Source organism: Scyliorhinus torazame, unplaced genomic scaffold (assembly GCF_047496885.1).
Source record: "Scyliorhinus torazame isolate Kashiwa2021f unplaced genomic scaffold, sScyTor2.1 scaffold_36, whole genome shotgun sequence".
Classification (NCBI taxonomy): domain Eukaryota; kingdom Metazoa; phylum Chordata; class Chondrichthyes; order Carcharhiniformes; family Scyliorhinidae; genus Scyliorhinus; species Scyliorhinus torazame.
In genome coordinates, this window is record NW_027307763.1 from 2,393,392 (window position 1) to 2,411,223 (window position 17,832).

The 17,832-nt window shown below is 51.5% G+C and overlaps 1 long non-coding RNA gene across 6 annotated transcripts in view; it reads left to right on the plus strand.

Moving 5' to 3' along the window:
• Positions 1-17,832, plus strand: part of LOC140405548 (uncharacterized) — a 203,050-nt gene that overhangs the window by 14,159 nt on the left and 171,059 nt on the right. The gene's annotated exons all lie outside the window — the stretch shown is intronic.

A 17,832-nucleotide genomic window follows, 5' to 3' on the forward strand; every position in this document is an offset into this window, starting at 1 on the left:
GGTATCGGGTGCTCAGTCAGTGTTGCAATTGGGTATCGGGTGCCCCCTCAGTGTTGTAATTGGGTATTGAGTGCTCCCTCAGTGTTGTAATTGGGTATCGGGTGCCCCCTCAGTGTTGTAATTGGGTATCGGGTGCTCCCTCAGTGTTGTAATTGGGTATTGGGTGCTCCCTCAGTGTTGTAATTGGGTATCGGGTGCTCCCTCGGTGTTGTAATTGGGTATCGGGTGCTCCCTCGGTGTTGTAATTGGTTATCGGATGCTCCGTCAGTGTTGTAATTGGGTATCGGGTGCTCCCTCAGTGTTGTAATTGGGTATCGGGTGCTCCCTCAGTGTTGTAATTGGGTATCGGGTGCTCCCTCAGTGTTGTAATTGGGAATCGGGTGCTCCCTCAGTGTTGTAATTGGGTATCGGGTGCTCAGTCAGTGTTGTAATTGGGTATCGGGTGCTCCCTCAGTGTTGTAATTGGGAATCGGGTGCTCCCTCAGTGTTGTAATTGGGTATCGGGTGCTCAGTCAGTGTTGTAATTGGGTATCGGGTGCTCCCTCAGTGTTGTAATTGGGTATCGGGTGCTCCCTCAGTGTTGTAATTGGGTATCGGGTGCTCCCTCAGTGTTGTAATTGGGTATCGGGTGCTCCCTCAGTGTTGTAATTGAGTATCGGGTGCTCCCTCAGTGTTGTAATTGGGTATCGGGTGCTGCCTCAGTGTTGTAATTGGGTATCGGGTGCTCCCTCAGTGTTGTAATTGGGTATCGGGTGCTCATCAGTGTTGTAATTGGGTATCGGGTGCTCCCTCAGTGTTGTAATTGGGTATCGGGTGCTCCCTCAGTGTTGTAATTGGGTATCGGGTGCTCCGTCAGTGTTGTAATTGGGTATCGGGTGCTCCGTCAGTGTTGTAATTGGGTATCGGGTGCTCCCTCAGTGTTGTAATTGGGTATCGGGTGCTCCCTCAGTGTTGTAATTGGGTATCGGGTGCTCCCTCAGTGTTGTAATTGGGTATCGAGTGCTCCCTCAGTGTTGTAATTGGGTATCGGGTGCTCCGTCAGTGTTGTAATTGGGTATCGGGTGCTCCCTCAGTGTTGAAATTGGGTATCGGGTGCTCAGTCAGTGTTGCAATTGGGTATCGGGTGCTCCCCCAGTGTTGTTATTGGGTATCGGGTGCTCCCTCAGTGTTGTAATTGGATATCGGGTGCTCCCTCAGTGTTGTAATTGGGTATCGGGTGCTCCCTCAGTGTTGTAATTGGGTATCGGGTGCTCCCTCAGTGTTGTAATTGGGTATCGGGTGCTCCCTCAGTGTTGTAATTGGGTATCGGGTGCTCCCTCAGTGTTGTAATTGGGTATTGGGTGCTCCCTCAGTGTTGTAATTGGGTATCGGGTGCTCCCTCAGTGTTGTAATTGGGTATCGGGTGCTCCCTCAGTGTTGTAATTGGGTATCGGGTGCTCCCTCAGTGTTGTAATTTGGTATTGGGTGATCCCTAAGTGTTGTAATTGGGTATCGGGTGCTCCCTCAGTGTTGTAATTGGGCATCGGGTGCTCCGTCAGTTTTGTAATTAGGTATCGAGTGCTCCCTCAGTGTTGTAATTGGGAATGGGGCGCTCAGTCAGTGTTGTAATTGGGTATCGGATGCTCCCTCAGTGTTGCAATTGGGTATCGGGTGCTCAGTCAGTGTTGTAATTGGGTATCGGGTGCCCCGTCAGTGTTGTGATTGGGTATCGGGTGCCCCGTCAGTGTTCTAATTGGGTATCGGGTGCCCCGTCAGTGTTGTATTTGGGTATCGGGTGCTCCGTCAGTGTTGTAATTGGGTATCGGGTGCTCCCTCAGTGTTGTAATTGGGTATCGGGTGCTCCCTCAGTGTTGTAATTGGGTATCGGGTGCTCCCTCAGTGTTGTAATTGGGTATCGGGTGCTCCCTCAGTGTTGTAATTGGGTATCGGGTGCTCCCTCAGTGTTGTAATTGGGTATTGGGTGCTCCCTCAGTGTTGTAATTGGGTATCGGGTGCTCCCTCAGTGTTGTAATTGGGTATCGGGTGCTCCCTCAGTGTTGTAATTGGGTATCGGGTGCTCCCTCAGTGTTGTAATTGGGTATCGGGTACTCCCTCAGTGTTGTAATTGGGTATCGGGTGCTCCCTCAGTGATGTAATTGGGTATCGGGTGCTCAGTCAGTGTTGTAATTGGGTATCGGGTGCTCCGTCAGTGTTGTGATTGGGTATCGGGTGCTCCCTCAGTGTTGTAATTGGGTATCGGGTGCTCCCTCAGTGTTGTAATTGGGTATCGGGTGCTCCCTCAGTGTTGTAATTGGGTATCGGGTGCTCCCTCAGTGTTGTAATTGGGTATCGGGTGCCCCGTCAGTGTTGTAATTGTGTATCGGGTGCTCCCTCAGTGTTGTAATTGGGTATCGGGTGCTCCCTCAGTGTTGTAATTGGGTATCGGGTGCTCCCTCAGTGTTGTAATTGGGTATCGGGTGCTCCCTCAGTGTTGTAATTGGGTATCGGGTGCTCCCTCAGTGTTGTAATTGCGTATTGGGTGCTCCCTCAGTGTTGTAATTGGGTATCGGGTGCTCCCTCAGTGTTGTAATTGGGTATCGGGTGCTCAGTCAGTGTTGCAATTGGGTATCGGGTGCCCCCTCAGTGTTGTAATTGGGTATTGAGTGCTCCCTCAGTGTTGTAATTGGGTATCGGGTGCCCCCTCAGTGTTGTAATTGGGTATCGGGTGCTCCCTCAGTGTTGTAATTGGGTATTGGGTGCTCCCTCAGTGTTGTAATTGGGTATCGGGTGCTCCCTCGGTGTTGTAATTGGGTATCGGGTGCTCCCTCGGTGTTGTAAGTGGTTATCGGATGCTCCGTCAGTGTTGTAATTGGGTATCGGGTGCTCCCTCAGTGTTGTAATTGGGTATCGGGTGCTCCCTCAGTGTTGTAATTGGGTATCGGGTGCTCCCTCAGTGTTGTAATTGGGAATCGGGTGCTCCCTCAGTGTTGTAATTGGGTATCGGGTGCTCAGTCAGTGTTGTAATTGGGTATCGGGTGCTCCCTCAGTGTTGTAATTGGGAATCGGGTGCTCCCTCAGTGTTGTAATTGGGTATCGGGTGCTCAGTCAGTGTTGTAATTGGGTATCGGGTGCTCCCTCAGTGTTGTAATTGGGTATCGGGTGCTCCCTCAGTGTTGTAATTGGGTATCGGGTGCTCCCTCAGTGTTGTAATTGGGTATCGGGTGCTCCCTCAGTGTTGTAATTGAGTATCGGGTGCTCCCTCAATGTTGTAATTGGGTATCGGGTGCTCCCTCAGTATTGTAATTGGGTATCGGGTGCTCCCTCAGTGTTGTAATTGGGTATCGGGTGCTCCCTCAGTGTTGTAATTGGGTATCGGGTGCTCCCTCAGTGTTGTAATTGGGTATCGGGTGCTCCCTCAGTGTTGTAATTGGGTATCGGGTGCTCCGTCAGTGTTGTAATTGGGTATCGGGTGCTCCGTCAGTGTTGTAATTGGGTATCGGGTGCTCCCTCAGTGTTGTAATTGGGTATCGGGTGCTCCCTCAGTGTTGTAATTGGGTATCGGGTGCTCCCTCAGTGTTGTAATTGGGTATCGAGTGCTCCCTCAGTGTTGTAATTGGGTATCGGGTGCTCCCTCAGTGTTGTAATTGGGTATCGGGTGCTCCCTCAGTGTTGAAATTGGGTATCGGGTGCTCAGTCAGTGTTGCAATTGGGTATCGGGTGCTCCCCCAGTGTTGTTATTGGGTATCGGGTGCTCCCTCAGTGTTGTAATTGGATATTGGGTGCTCCCTCAGTGTTGTAATTGGGTATCGGGTGCTCCCTCAGTGTTGTAATTGGGTATCGGGTGCTCCCTCAGTGTTGTAATTGGGTATCGGGTGCTCCCTCAGTGTTGTAATTGGGTATCGGGTGCTCCCTCAGTGTTGTAATTGGGTATTGGGTGCTCCCTCAGTGTTGTAATTGGGTATCGGGTGCTCCCTCAGTGTTGTAATTGGGTATCGGGTGCTCAGTCAGTGTTGCAATTGGGTATCGGGTGCCCCCTCAGTGTTGTAATTGGGTATTGAGTGCTCCCTCAGTGTTGTAATTGGGTATCGCGTGCCCCCTCAGTGTTGTAATTGGGTATCGGGTGCTCCCTCAGTGTTGTAATTGGGTATTGGGTGCTCCCTCAGTGTTGTAATTGGGTATCGGGTGCTCCCTCGGTGTTGTAATTGGGTATCGGGTGCTCCCTCGGTGTTGTAATTGGTTATCGGATGCTCCGTCAGTGTTGTAATTGGGTATCGGGTGCTCCCTCAGTGTTGTAATTGGGTATCGGGTGCTCCCTCAGTGTTGTAATTGGGTATCGGGTGCTCCCTCAGTGTTGTAATTGGGAATCGGGTGCTCCCTCAGTGTTGTAATTGGGTATCGGGTGCTCAGTCAGTGTTGTAATTGGGTATTGGGTGCTCCCTCAGTGTTGTAATTGGGAATCGGGTGCTCCCTCAGTGTTGTAATTGGGTATCGGGTGCTCAGTCAGTGTTGTAATTGGGTATCGGGTGCTCCCTCAGTGTTGTAATTGGGTATCGGGTGCTCCCTCAGTGTTGTAATTGGGTATCGGGTGCTCCCTCAGTGTTGTAATTGGGTATCGGGTGCTCCCTCAGTGTTGTAATTGGGTATCGGGTGCTCCCTCAGTGTTGTAATTGGGTATCGGGTGCTCCCTCAGTGTTGTAATTGGGTATCGGGTGCTCCCTCAGTGTTGTAATTGGGTATCGGGTGCTCCCTCAGTGTTGTAATTGGGTATCGGGTGCTCCCTCAGTGTTGTAATTGGGTATCGGGTGCTCCCTCAGTGTTGTAATTGGGTATCGGGTGCTCCGTCAGTGTTGTAATTGGGTATCGGGTGCTCCGTCAGTGTTGTAATTGGGTATCGGGTGCTCCCTCAGTGTTGTAATTGGGTATCGGGTGCTCCCTCAGTGTTGTAATTGGGTATCGGGTGCTCCCTCAGTGTTGTAATTGGGTATCGAGTGCTCCCTCAGTGTTGTAATTGGGTATCGGGTGCTCCCTCAGTGTTGTAATTGGGTATCGGGTGCTCCCTCAGTGTTGAAATTGGGTATCGGGTGCTCAGTCAGTGTTGCAATTGGGTATCGGGTGCTCCCCCAGTGTTGTTATTGGGTATCGGGTGCTCCCTCAGTGTTGTAATTGGATATCGGGTGCTCCCTCAGTGTTGTAATTGGGTATCGGGTGCTCCCTCAGTGTTGTAATTGGGTATCGGGTGCTCCCTCAGTGTTGTAATTGGATATCGGGTGCTCCCTCAGTGTCGTAATTGGGTATCGGGTGCTCCCTCAGTGTTGTAATTGGGTATCGGGTGCTCCCTCAGTGTTGTAATTGGGTGTCGGGTGCTCCCTCAGTGTTGTAATTGGGTATTGGGTGCTCCCTCAGTGTTGTAATTGGGTATCGGGTGCTCAGTCAATGTTGCAATTGGGTATCGGGTGCTCCCCCAGTGTTGTTATTGGGTATCGGGTGCTCCCTCAGTGTTGTAATTGGATATCGGGTGCTCCCTCAGTGTTGTAATTGGGTATCGGGTGCTCCCTCAGTGTTGTAATTGGGTATCGGGTGCTCCCTCAGTGTTGTAATTGGATATCGGGTGCTCCCTCAGTGTCGTAATTGGGTATCGGGTGCTCCCTCAGTGTTGTAATTGGGTATCGGGTGCTCCCTCAGTGTTGTAATTGGGTATCGGGTGCTCCCTCAGTGGTGTAATTGGGTATCGGGTGCTCCCTCAGTGTTGTAATTGGGTATCGGGTGCTCCCTCAGTGTTGTAATTGGGTATCGGGTGCTCCCTCAGTGTTGTAATTGGGTATCGGGTGCTCCCTCCGTGTTGTAATTGGGTATCGGGTGCTCCCTCAGTGTTGTAATTGGGTATCGGGTGCTCCCTCAGTGTTGTAATTGGGTATCGGGTGCTCCCTCAGTGTTGTAATTGGGTATCGGGTGCTCCCTCAGTGTTGTAATTGGGTATCGGGTGCTCCCTCAGTGTTGTAATTGGGTATCGGGTGCTCCCTCAGTGTTGTAATTGGGTATCGGGTGCTCCCTCAGTGTTGTAATTGGGTATCGGGTGCTCCCTCAGTGTTGTAATTGGGTATCGGGTGCTCCCTCCGTGTTGTAATTGGGTATCGGGTGCTCCCCCAGTGTTGTTATTGGGTATCGGGTGCTCCCTCAGTGTTGTAATTGGATATCGGGTGCTCCCTCAGTGTTGTAATTGGGTATCGGGTGCTCCCTCTGTGTTGTAATTGGGTATCGGGTGCTCCCTCAGTGTTGTAATTGGGTATCGGGTGCTCCCTCAGTGTTGTAATTGGGTATCGGGTGCTCCCTCAGTGTTGTAATTGGGTATTGGGTGCTCCCTCAGTGTTGTAATTGGGTATCGGGTGCTCCCTCAGTGTTGTAATTGGGTATCGGGTGCTCCCTCAGTGTTGTAATTGGGTATCGGGTGCTCCCTCAGTGTTGTAATTGGGTATTGGGTGCTCCCTAAGTGTTGTAATTGGGTATCGGGTGCTCCCTCAGTGTTGTAATTGGGCATCGGGTGCTCCGTCAGTTTTGTAATTAGGTATCGAGTGCTCCCTCAGTGTTGTAATTGGGAATCGGGCGCTCAGTCAGTGTTGTAATTGGGTATCGGATGCTCCCTCAGTGTTGCAATTGGGTATCGGGTGCTCAGTCAGTGTTGTAATTGGGCATCGGGTGCCCCGTCAGTGTTGTGATTGGGTATCGGGTGCCCCGTCAGTGTTCTAATTGGGTATCGGGTGCCCCGTCAGTGTTGTAATTGGGTATCGGGTGCTCCGTCAGTGTTGTAATTGGGTATCGGGTGCTCCCTCAGTGTTGTAATTGGGTATCGGGTGCTCCCTCAGTGTTGTAATTGGGTATCGGGTGCTCCCTCAGTGTTGTAATTGGGTATCGGGTGCTCCCTCAGTGTTGTAATTGGGTATCGGGTGCTCCCTCAGTGTTGTAATTGGGTATTGGGTGCTCCCTCAGTGTTGTAATTGGGTATCGGGTGCTCCCTCAGTGTTGTAATTGGGTATCGGGTGCTCCCTCAGTGTTGTAATTGGGTATCGGGTGCTCCCTCAGTGTTGTAATTGGGTATCGGGTGCTCCCTCAGTGTTGTAATTGGGTATCGGGTGCTCCCTCAGTGTTGTAATTGGGTATCGGGTGCTCCCTCAGTGATGTAATTGGGTATCGGGTGCTCAGTCAGTGTTGTAATTGGGTATCGGGTGCTCCGTCAGTGTTGTAATTGGGTATCGGGTGCTCCCTCAGTGTTGTAATTGGGTATCGGGTGCTCCCTCAGTGTTGTAATTGGGTATCGGGTGCTCCCTCAGTGTTGTAATTGGGTATCGGGTGCTCCCTCAGTGTTGTAATTGGGTATCGGGTGCCCCGTCAGTGTTGTAATTGGGTATCGGGTGCTCCCTCAGTGTTGTAATTGGGTATCGGGTGTTCCCTCAGTGTTGTAATTGGGTATCGGGTGCTCCCTCAGTGTTGTAATTGGGTATCGGGTGCTCCCTCAGTGTTGTAATTGGGTATCGGGTGCTCCCTCAGTGTTGTAATTGCGTATTGGGTGCTCCCTCAGTGTTGTAATTGGGTATCGGGTGCTCCCTCAGTGTTGTAATTGGGTATCGGGTGCTCAGTCAGTGTTGCAATTGGGTATCGGGTGCCCCCTCAGTGTTGTAATTGGGTATTGAGTGCTCCCTCAGTGTTGTAATTGGGTATCGGGTGCCCCCTCAGTGTTGTAATTGGGTATCGGGTGCTCCCTCAGTGTTGTAATTGGGTATTGTGTGCTCCCTCAGTGTTGTAATTGGGTATCGGGTGCTCCCTCGGTGTTGTAATTGGGTATCGGGTGCTCCCTCGGTGTTGTAATTGGTTATCGGATGCTCCGTCAGTGTTGTAATTGGGTATCGGGTGCTCCCTCAGTGTTGTAATTGGGTATCGGGTGCTCCCTCAGTGTTGTAATTGGGTATCGGGTGCTCCCTCAGTGTTGTAATTGGGAATCGGGTGCTCCCTCAGTGTTGTAATTGGGTATCGGGTGCTCAGTCAGTGTTGTAATTGGGTATCGGGTGCTCCCTCAGTGTTGTAATTGGGAATCGGGTGCTCCCTCAGTGTTGTAATTGGGTATCGGGTGCTCAGTCAGTGTTGTAATTGGGTATCGGGTGCTCCCTCAGTGTTGTAATTGGGTATCGGGTGCTCCCTCAGTGTTGTAATTGGGTATCGGGTGCTCCCTCAGTGTTGTAATTGGGTATCGGGTGCTCCCTCAGTGTTGTAATTGAGTATCGGGTGCTCCCTCAGTGTTGTAATTGGGTATCGGGTGCTCCCTCAGTGTTGTAATTGGGTATCGGGTGCTCCCTCAGTGTTGTAATTGGGTATCGGGTGCTCCCTCAGTGTTGTAATTGGGTATCGGGTGCTCCCTCAGTGTTGTAATTGGGTATCGGGTGCTCCCTCAGTGTTGTATTTGGGTATCGGGTGCTCCGTCAGTGTTGTAATTGGGTATCGGGTGCTCCGTCAGTGTTGTAATTGGGTATCGGGTGCTCCCTCAGTGTTGTAATTGGGTATCGGGTGCTCCCTCAGTGTTGTAATTGGGTATCGGGTGCTCCCTCAGTGTTGTAATTGGGTATCGAGTACTCCCTCAGTGTTGTAATTGGGTATCGGGTGATCCCTCAGTGTTGTAATTGGGTATCGGGTGCTCCCTCAGTGTTGAAATTGGGTATCGGGTGCTCAGTCAGTGTTGCAATTGGGTATCGGGTGCTCCCCCAGTGTTGTTATTGGGTATCGGGTGCTCCCTCAGTGTTGTAATTGGATATTGGGTGCTCCCTCAGTGTTGTAATTGGGTATCGGGTGCTCCCTCAGTGTTGTAATTGGGTATCGGGTGCTCCCTCAGTGTTGTAATTGGGTATCGGGTGCTCCCTCAGTGTTGTAATTGGGTATCGGGTGCTCCCTCAGTGTTGTAATTGGGGATTGGGTGCTCCCTCACTGTTGTAATTGGGTATCGGGTGCTCCCTCAGTGTTGTAATTGGGTATCGGGTGCTCAGTCAGTGTTGCAATTGGGTATCGGGTGCCCCCTCAGTGTTGTAATTGGGTATTGAGTGCTCCCTCAGTGTTGTAATTGGGTATCGCGTGCCCCCTCAGTGTTGTAATTGGGTATCGGGTGCTCCCTCAGTGTTGTAATTGGGTATTGGGTGCTCCCTCAGTGTTGTAATTGGGTATCGGGTGCTCCCTCGGTGTTGTAATTGGGTATCGGGTGCTCCCTCGGTGTTGTAATTGGTTATCGGATGCTCCGTCAGTGTTGTAATTGGGTATCGGGTGCTTCCTCAGTGTTGTAATTGGGTATCGGGTGCTCCCTCAGTGTTGTAATTGGGTATCGGGTGCTCCCTCAGTGTTGTAATTGGGAATCGGGTGCTCCCTCAGTGTTGTAATTGGGTATCGGGTGCTCAGTCAGTGTTGTAATTGGGTATTGGGTGCTCCCTCAGTGTTGTAATTGGGAATCGGGTGCTCCCTCAGTGTTGTAATTGGGTATCGGGTGCTCAGTCAGTGTTGTAATTGGGTATCGGGTGCTCCCTCAGTGTTGTAATTGGGTATCGGGTGCTCCCTCAGTGTTGTAATTGGGTATCGGGTGCTCCCTCAGTGTTGTAATTGGGTATCGGGTGCTCCCTCAGTGTTGTAATTGGGTATCGGGTGCTCCCTCAGTGTTGTAATTGGGTATCGGGTGCTCCCTCAGTGTTGTAATTGGGTATCGGGTGCTCCCTCAGTGTTGTAATTGGGTATCGGGTGCTCCCTCAGTGTTGTAATTGGGTATCGGGTGCTCCCTCAGTGTTGTAATTGGGTATCGGGTGCTCCCTCAGTGTTGTAATTGGGTATCGGGTGCTCCCTCAGTGTTGTAATTGGGTATCGGGTGCTCCGTCAGTGTTGTAATTGGGTATCGGGTGCTCCGTCAGTGTTGTAATTGGGTATCGGGTGCTCCCTCAGTGTTGTAATTGGGTATCGGGTGCTCCCTCAGTGTTGTAATTGGGTATCGGGTGCTCCCTCAGTGTTGTAATTGGGTATCGAGTGCTCCCTCAGTGTTGTAATTGGGTATCGGGTGCTCCCTCAGTGTTGTAATTTGTATCGGGTGCTCCCTCAGTGTTGAAATTGGGTATCGGGTGCTCAGTCAGTGTTGCAATTGGGTATCGGGTGCTCCCCCAGTGTTGTTATTGGGTATCGGGTGCTCCCTCAGTGTTGTAATTGGATATCGGGTGCTCCCTCAGTGTTGTAATTGGGTATCGGGTGCTCCCTCAGTGTTGTAATTGGGTATCGGGTGCTCCCTCAGTGTTGTAATTGGATATCGGGTGCTCCCTCAGTGTCGTAATTGGGTATCGGGTGCTCCCTCAGTGTTGTAATTGGGTATCGGGTGCTCCCTCAGTGTTGTAATTGGGTATCGGGTGCTCCCTCAGTGGTGTAATTGGGTATCGGGTGCTCCCTCAGTGTTGTAATTGGGTATCGGGTGCTCCCTCAGTGTTGTAATTGGGTATCGGGTGCTCCCTCAGTGTTGTAATTGGGTATCGGGTGCTCCCTCAGTGTTGTAATTGGGTATCGGGTGCTCCCTCAGTGTTGTAATTGGGTATCGGGTGCTCCCTCAGTGTTGTAATTGGGTATCGGGTGCTCCCTCAGTGTTGTAATTGGGTATCGGGTGCTCCCTCCGTGTTGTAATTGGGTATCGGGTGCTCCCCCAGTGTTGTTATTGGGTATCGGGTGCTCCCTCAGTGTTGTAATTGGATATCGGGTGCTCCCTCAGTGTTGTAATTGGGTATCGGGTGCTCCCTCTGTGTTGTAATTGGGTATCGGGTGCTCCCTCAGTGTTGTAATTGGGTATCGGGTGCTCCCTCAGTGTTGTAATTGGGTATCGGGTGCTCCCTCAGTGTTGTAATTGGGTATTGGGTGCTCCCTCAGTGTTGTAATTGGGTATCGGGTGCTCCCTCAGTGTTGTAATTGGGTATCGGGTGCTCCCTCAGTGTTGTAATTGGGTATCGGGTGCTCCCTCAGTGTTGTAATTGGGTATTGGGTGCTCCCTAAGTGTTGTAATTGGGTATCGGGTGCTCCCTCAGTGTTGTAATTGGGCATCGGGTGCTCCGTCAGTTTTGTAATTAGGTATCGAGTGCTCCCTCAGTGTTGTAATTGGGAATCGGGCGCTCAGTCAGTGTTGTAATTGGGTATCGGATGCTCCCTCAGTGTTGCAATTGGGTATCGGGTGCTCAGTCAGTGTTGTAATTGGGTATCGGGTGCCCCGTCAGTGTTGTGATTGGGTATCGGGTGCCCCGTCAGTGTTCTAATTGGGTATCGGGTGCCCCGTCAGTGTTGTAATTGGGTATCGGGTGCTCCGTCAGTGTTGTAATTGGGTATCGGGTGCTCCCTCAGTGTTGTAATTGGGTATCGGGTGCTCCCTCAGTGTTGTAATTGGGTATCGGGTGCTCCCTCAGTGTTGTAATTGGGTATCGGGTGCTCCCTCAGTGTTGTAATTGGGTATCGGGTGCTCCCTCAGTGTTGTAATTGGGTATTGGGTGCTCCCTCAGTGTTGTAATTGGGTATCGGGTGCTCCCTCAGTGTTGTAATTGGGTATCGGGTGCTCCCTCAGTGTTGTAATTGGGTATCGGGTGCTCCCTCAGTGTTGTAATTGGGTATCGGGTGCTCCCTCAGTGTTGTAATTGGGTATCGGGTGCTCCCTCAGTGTTGTAATTGGGTATCGGGTGCTCCCTCAGTGATGTAATTGGGTATCGGGTGCTCAGTCAGTGTTGTAATTGGGTATCGGGTGCTCCGTCAGTGTTGTAATTGGGTATCGGGTGCTCCCTCAGTGTTGTAATTGGGTATCGGGTGCTCCCTCAGTGTTGTAATTGGGTATCGGGTGCTCCCTCAGTGTTGTAATTGGGTATCGGGTGCTCCCTCAGTGTTGTAATTGGGTATCGGGTGCCCCGTCAGTGTTGTAATTGGGTATCGGGTGCTCCCTCAGTGTTGTAATTGGGTATCGGGTGTTCCCTCAGTGTTGTAATTGGGTATCGGGTGCTCCCTCAGTGTTGTAATTGGGTATCGGGTGCTCCCTCAGTGTTGTAATTGGGTATCGGGTGCTCCCTCAGTGTTGTAATTGCGTATTGGGTGCTCCCTCAGTGTTGTAATTGGGTATCGGGTGCTCCCTCAGTGTTGTAATTGGGTATCGGGTGCTCAGTCAGTGTTGCAATTGGGTATCGGGTGCCCCCTCAGTGTTGTAATTGGGTATTGAGTGCTCCCTCAGTGTTGTAATTGGGTATCGGGTGCCCCCTCAGTGTTGTAATTGGGTATCGGGTGCTCCCTCAGTGTTGTAATTGGGTATTGTGTGCTCCCTCAGTGTTGTAATTGGGTATCGGGTGCTCCCTCGGTGTTGTAATTGGGTATCGGGTGCTCCCTCGGTGTTGTAATTGGTTATCGGATGCTCCGTCAGTGTTGTAATTGGGTATCGGGTGCTCCCTCAGTGTTGTAATTGGGTATCGGGTGCTCCCTCAGTGTTGTAATTGGGTATCGGGTGCTCCCTCAGTGTTGTAATTGGGAATCGGGTGCTCCCTCAGTGTTGTAATTGGGTATCGGGTGCTCAGTCAGTGTTGTAATTGGGTATCGGGTGCTCCCTCAGTGTTGTAATTGGGAATCGGGTGCTCCCTCAGTGTTGTAATTGGGTATCGGGTGCTCAGTCAGTGTTGTAATTGGGTATCGGGTGCTCCCTCAGTGTTGTAATTGGGTATCGGGTGCTCCCTCAGTGTTGTAATTGGGTATCGGGTGCTCCCTCAGTGTTGTAATTGGGTATCGGGTGCTCCCTCAGTGTTGTAATTGAGTATCGGGTGCTCCCTCAGTGTTGTAATTGGGTATCGGGTGCTCCCTCAGTGTTGTAATTGGGTATCGGGTGCTCCCTCAGTGTTGTAATTGGGTATCGGGTGCTCCCTCAGTGTTGTAATTGGGTATCGGGTGCTCCCTCAGTGTTGTAATTGGGTATCGGGTGCTCCCTCAGTGTTGTAATTGGGTATCGGGTGCTCCGTCAGTGTTGTAATTGGGTATCGGGTGCTCCGTCAGTGTTGTAATTGGGTATCGGGTGCTCCCTCAGTGTTGTAATTGGGTATCGGGTGCTCCCTCAGTGTTGTAATTGGGTATCGGGTGCTCCCTCAGTGTTGTAATTGGGTATCGAGTACTCCCTCAGTGTTGTAATTGGGTATCGGGTGATCCCTCAGTGTTGTAATTGGGTATCGGGTGCTCCCTCAGTGTTGAAATTGGGTATCGGGTGCTCAGTCAGTGTTGCAATTGGGTATCGGGTGCTCCCCCAGTGTTGTTATTGGGTATCGGGTGCTCCCTCAGTGTTGTAATTGGATATTGGGTGCTCCCTCAGTGTTGTAATTGGGTATCGGGTGCTCCCTCAGTGTTGTAATTGGGTATCGGGTGCTCCCTCAGTGTTGTAATTGGGTATCGGGTGCTCCCTCAGTGTTGTAATTGGGTATCGGGTGCTCCCTCAGTGTTGTAATTGGGGATTGGGTGCTCCCTCAGTGTTGTAATTGGGTATCGGGTGCTCCCTCAGTGTTGTAATTGGGTATCGGGTGCTCAGTCAGTGTTGCAATTGGGTATCGGGTGCCCCCTCAGTGTTGTAATTGGGTATTGAGTGCTCCCTCAGTGTTGTAATTGGGTATCGCGTGCCCCCTCAGTGTTGTAATTGGGTATCGGGTGCTCCCTCAGTGTTGTAATTGGGTATTGGGTGCTCCCTCAGTGTTGTAATTGGGTATCGGGTGCTCCCTCGGTGTTGTAATTGGGTATCGGGTGCTCCCTCGGTGTTGTAATTGGTTATCGGATGCTCCGTCAGTGTTGTAATTGGGTATCGGGTGCTTCCTCAGTGTTGTAATTGGGTATCGGGTGCTCCCTCAGTGTTGTAATTGGGTATCGGGTGCTCCCTCAGTGTTGTAATTGGGAATCGGGTGCTCCCTCAGTGTTGTAATTGGGTATCGGGTGCTCAGTCAGTGTTGTAATTGGGTATTGGGTGCTCCCTCAGTGTTGTAATTGGGAATCGGGTGCTCCCTCAGTGTTGTAATTGGGTATCGGGTGCTCAGTCAGTGTTGTAATTGGGTATCGGGTGCTCCCTCAGTGTTGTAATTGGGTATCGGGTGCTCCCTCAGTGTTGTAATTGGGTATCGGGTGCTCCCTCAGTGTTGTAATTGGGTATCGGGTGCTCCCTCAGTGTTGTAATTGGGTATCGGGTGCTCCCTCAGTGTTGTAATTGGGTATCGGGTGCTCCCTCAGTGTTGTAATTGGGTATCGGGTGCTCCCTCAGTGTTGTAATTGGGTATCGGGTGCTCCCTCAGTGTTGTAATTGGGTATCGGGTGCTCCCTCAGTGTTGTAATTGGGTATCGGGTGCTCCCTCAGTGTTGTAATTGGGTATCGGGTGCTCCCTCAGTGTTGTAATTGGGTATCGGGTGCTCCGTCAGTGTTGTAATTGGGTATCGGGTGCTCCGTCAGTGTTGTAATTGGGTATCGGGTGCTCCCTCAGTGTTGTAATTGGGTATCGGGTGCTCCCTCAGTGTTGTAATTGGGTATCGGGTGCTCCCTCAGTGTTGTAATTGGGTATCGAGTGCTCCCTCAGTGTTGTAATTGGGTATCGGGTGCTCCCTCAGTGTTGTAATTTGTATCGGGTGCTCCCTCAGTGTTGAAATTGGGTATCGGGTGCTCAGTCAGTGTTGCAATTGGGTATCGGGTGCTCCCCCAGTGTTGTTATTGGGTATCGGGTGCTCCCTCAGTGTTGTAATTGGATATCGGGTGCTCCCTCAGTGTTGTAATTGGGTATCGGGTGCTCCCTCAGTGTTGTAATTGGGTATCGGGTGCTCCCTCAGTGTTGTAATTGGATATCGGGTGCTCCCTCAGTGTCGTAATTGGGTATCGGGTGCTCCCTCAGTGTTGTAATTGGGTATCGGGTGCTCCCTCAGTGTTGTAATTGGGTATCGGGTGCTCCCTCAGTGGTGTAATTGGGTATCGGGTGCTCCCTCAGTGTTGTAATTGGGTATCGGGTGCTCCCTCAGTATTGTAATTGGGTATCGGGTGCTCCCTCAGTGTTGTAATTGGGTATAGGGTGCTCCCTCAGTGTTGTAATTGGGTATCGGGTGCTCCCTCAGTGTTGTAATTGGGTATCGGGTGCTCCCTCAGTGTTGTAATTGGGTATCGGGTGCTCCCTCAGTGTTGTAATTGGGTATCGGGTGCTCCCTCAGTGTTGTAATTGGGTATCGGGTGCTCCCTCAGTGTTGTAATTGGGAATCGGGTGCTCCCTCAGTGTTGTAATTGGGTATCGGGTGCTCCCTCAGTGTTGTAATTGGGTATCGGGTGCTCCCTCAGTGTTGTAATTGGGCATCGGGTGCTCCCTCAGTGTTGTAATTGGGTATCGGGTGCTCCCTCAGTGTTGTAATTGGGTATCGGGTGCTCCCTCAGTGTTGTAATTGGGTATCGGGTGCTCCCTCAGTGTTGTAATTGGGTATCGGGTGCTCCGTCAGTGTTGTAATTGGGTATCGGGTGCTCCGTCAGTGTTGTAATTGGGTATCGGGTGCTCCCTCAGTGTTGTAATTGGGTATCGGGTGCTCCCTCAGTGTTGTAATTGGGTATCGGGTGCTCCCTCAGTGTTGTAATTGGGTATTGAGTGCTCCCTCAGTGTTGTAATTGGGTATCGGGTGCTCCCTCAGTGTTGTAATTGGGTATTGGGTGCTCCCTCAGTGTTGTAATTGGGTATCGGGTGCTCAGTCAATGTTGCAATTGGGTATCGGGTGCTCCCCCAGTGTTGTTATTGGGTATCGGGTGCTCCCTCAGTGTTGTAATTGGATATCGGGTGCTCCCTCAGTGTTGTAATTGGGTATCGGGTGCTCCCTCAGTGTTGTAATTGGGTATCGGGTGCTCCCTCAGTGTTGTAATTGGATATCGGGTGCTCCCTCAGTGTCGTAATTGGGTATCGGGTGCTCCCTCAGTGTTGTAATTGGGTATCGGGTGCTCCCTCAGTGTTGTAATTGGGTATCGGGTGCTCCCTCAGTGGTGTAATTGGGTATCGGGTGCTCCCTCAGTGTTGTAATTGGGTATCGGGTGCTCCCTCAGTGTTGTAATTGGGTATCGGGTGCTCCCTCAGTGTTGTAATTGGGTATCGGGTGCTCCCTCAGTGTTGTAATTGGGTATCGGGTGCTCCCTCAGTGTTGTAATTGGGTATCGGGTGCTCCCTCAGTGTTGTAATTGGGTATCGGGTGCTCCCTCAGTGTTGTAATTGGGTATTGGGTGCTCCCTCAGTGTTGTAATTGGGTATCGGGTGCTCCCTCAGTGTTGTAATTGGGTATCGGGTGCTCCCTCAGTGTTGTAATTGGGTATCGGGTGCTCCCTCAGTGTTGTAATTGGGTATAGGGTGCTCCCTCAGTGTTGTAATTGGGTATCGGGTGCTCCCTCCGTGTTGTAATTGGGTATCGGGTGCTCCCTCAGTGTTGTAATTGGGTATAGGGTGCTCCCTCAGTGTTGTAATTGGGTATTGGGTGCTCCCTCAGTGTTGTAATTGGGTATCGGGTGCTCCCTCAGTGTTGTAATTGGGTATCGGGTGCTCCCTCAGTGTTGTAATTGGGTATTGGGTGCTCCCTCAGTGTTGTAATTGGGTATTGGGTGCTCCCTCAGTGTTGTAATTGGGTATCGGGTGCTCCCTCAGTGTTGTAATTGGGAATCGGGTGCTCCCTCAGTGTTGTAATTGGGTATCGGGTGCTCCCTCAGTGTTGTAATTGGGTATCGGGTGCTCCCTCAGTGTTGTAATTGGGAATCGGGTGCTCCCTCAGTGTTGTAATTGGGTATCGGGTGCTCCCTCAGTGTTGTAATTGGGTATCGGGTGCTCCCTCAGTGTTGTAATTGGGTATCGGGTGCTCCCTCAGTGTTGTAATTGGGTATTGGGTGCTCCCTCAGTGTTGTAATTGGGTATCGGGTGCTCCCTCAGTGTTGTAATTGGGTATCGGGTGCTCCCTCAGTGTTGTAATTGTAAAGCAGAGCGGCTGAAAGGGTCGCAGTCCTCAGCAATGGCAGAGAGCTGGATAGACACGATAGGTACAGGTGCTCCAGGAGGGACAGAGGTGCAGGAAAGGGGAGTTGCCTTTTTCATTAAGGGGAGCGTCACGGCAGCAGTCAAAAGATGAAATAACCGAGGAATCATCCAGCGATGTTTTGTGGGTGGAACCAAGGATGGGATGGTGACCTCATTGGGATTGTACCCAAACAGTCAACAGGAATTAGAAGCTGAAATATGCGGGGAGATTGGGGAAACTTGCAGGGTAGGGGGAGTCTGAGGGGGGGAGGGGGGGGGGACAGAGGGGGAGATATTGGGGGGGAGAGGGATACAGAGGGGGTAGAGGGTGGGGGCGGTGGGGAGACAGAGGGGGAAGAGGGTGGGGGGGGGAAGACAGGGGGAAGAGGGTGGGGGGGAAGACAGAGGGGGAAGAGGGTAAATACCAGTCCTGGAGAGAGCAGGGAGAGTGGGGGAGGGGAAAGTGTCGGATATCTATCAGGATTTGTTGGAGGCGGAGGAGACCCCGGTGGAGGAACTGAAGGGCAAGTGGGAGGAGTTAGGTGGGGAGTTAGAGGCGGGTCTGTGGGTGGACGCCCGCAGGGTTAATTCCTCCTCATCATGTTCCAGGCTCAGCCTAGTACAGTTTAAGGTGGTACACCGGGCACACATGAAGGTGGCGAGGATGAGCAAGTTTTTCGGGGTAGACGATAGATGTGCGAGAAGCCCAGCAAACCACGTCCACATGTTTTGGGCATGCCCGAAGCTTAGAGGGTTTTGCTCGAGCAATGTCCAAGGTGCTCGACACCCGGGCGGTGCCGAGTCC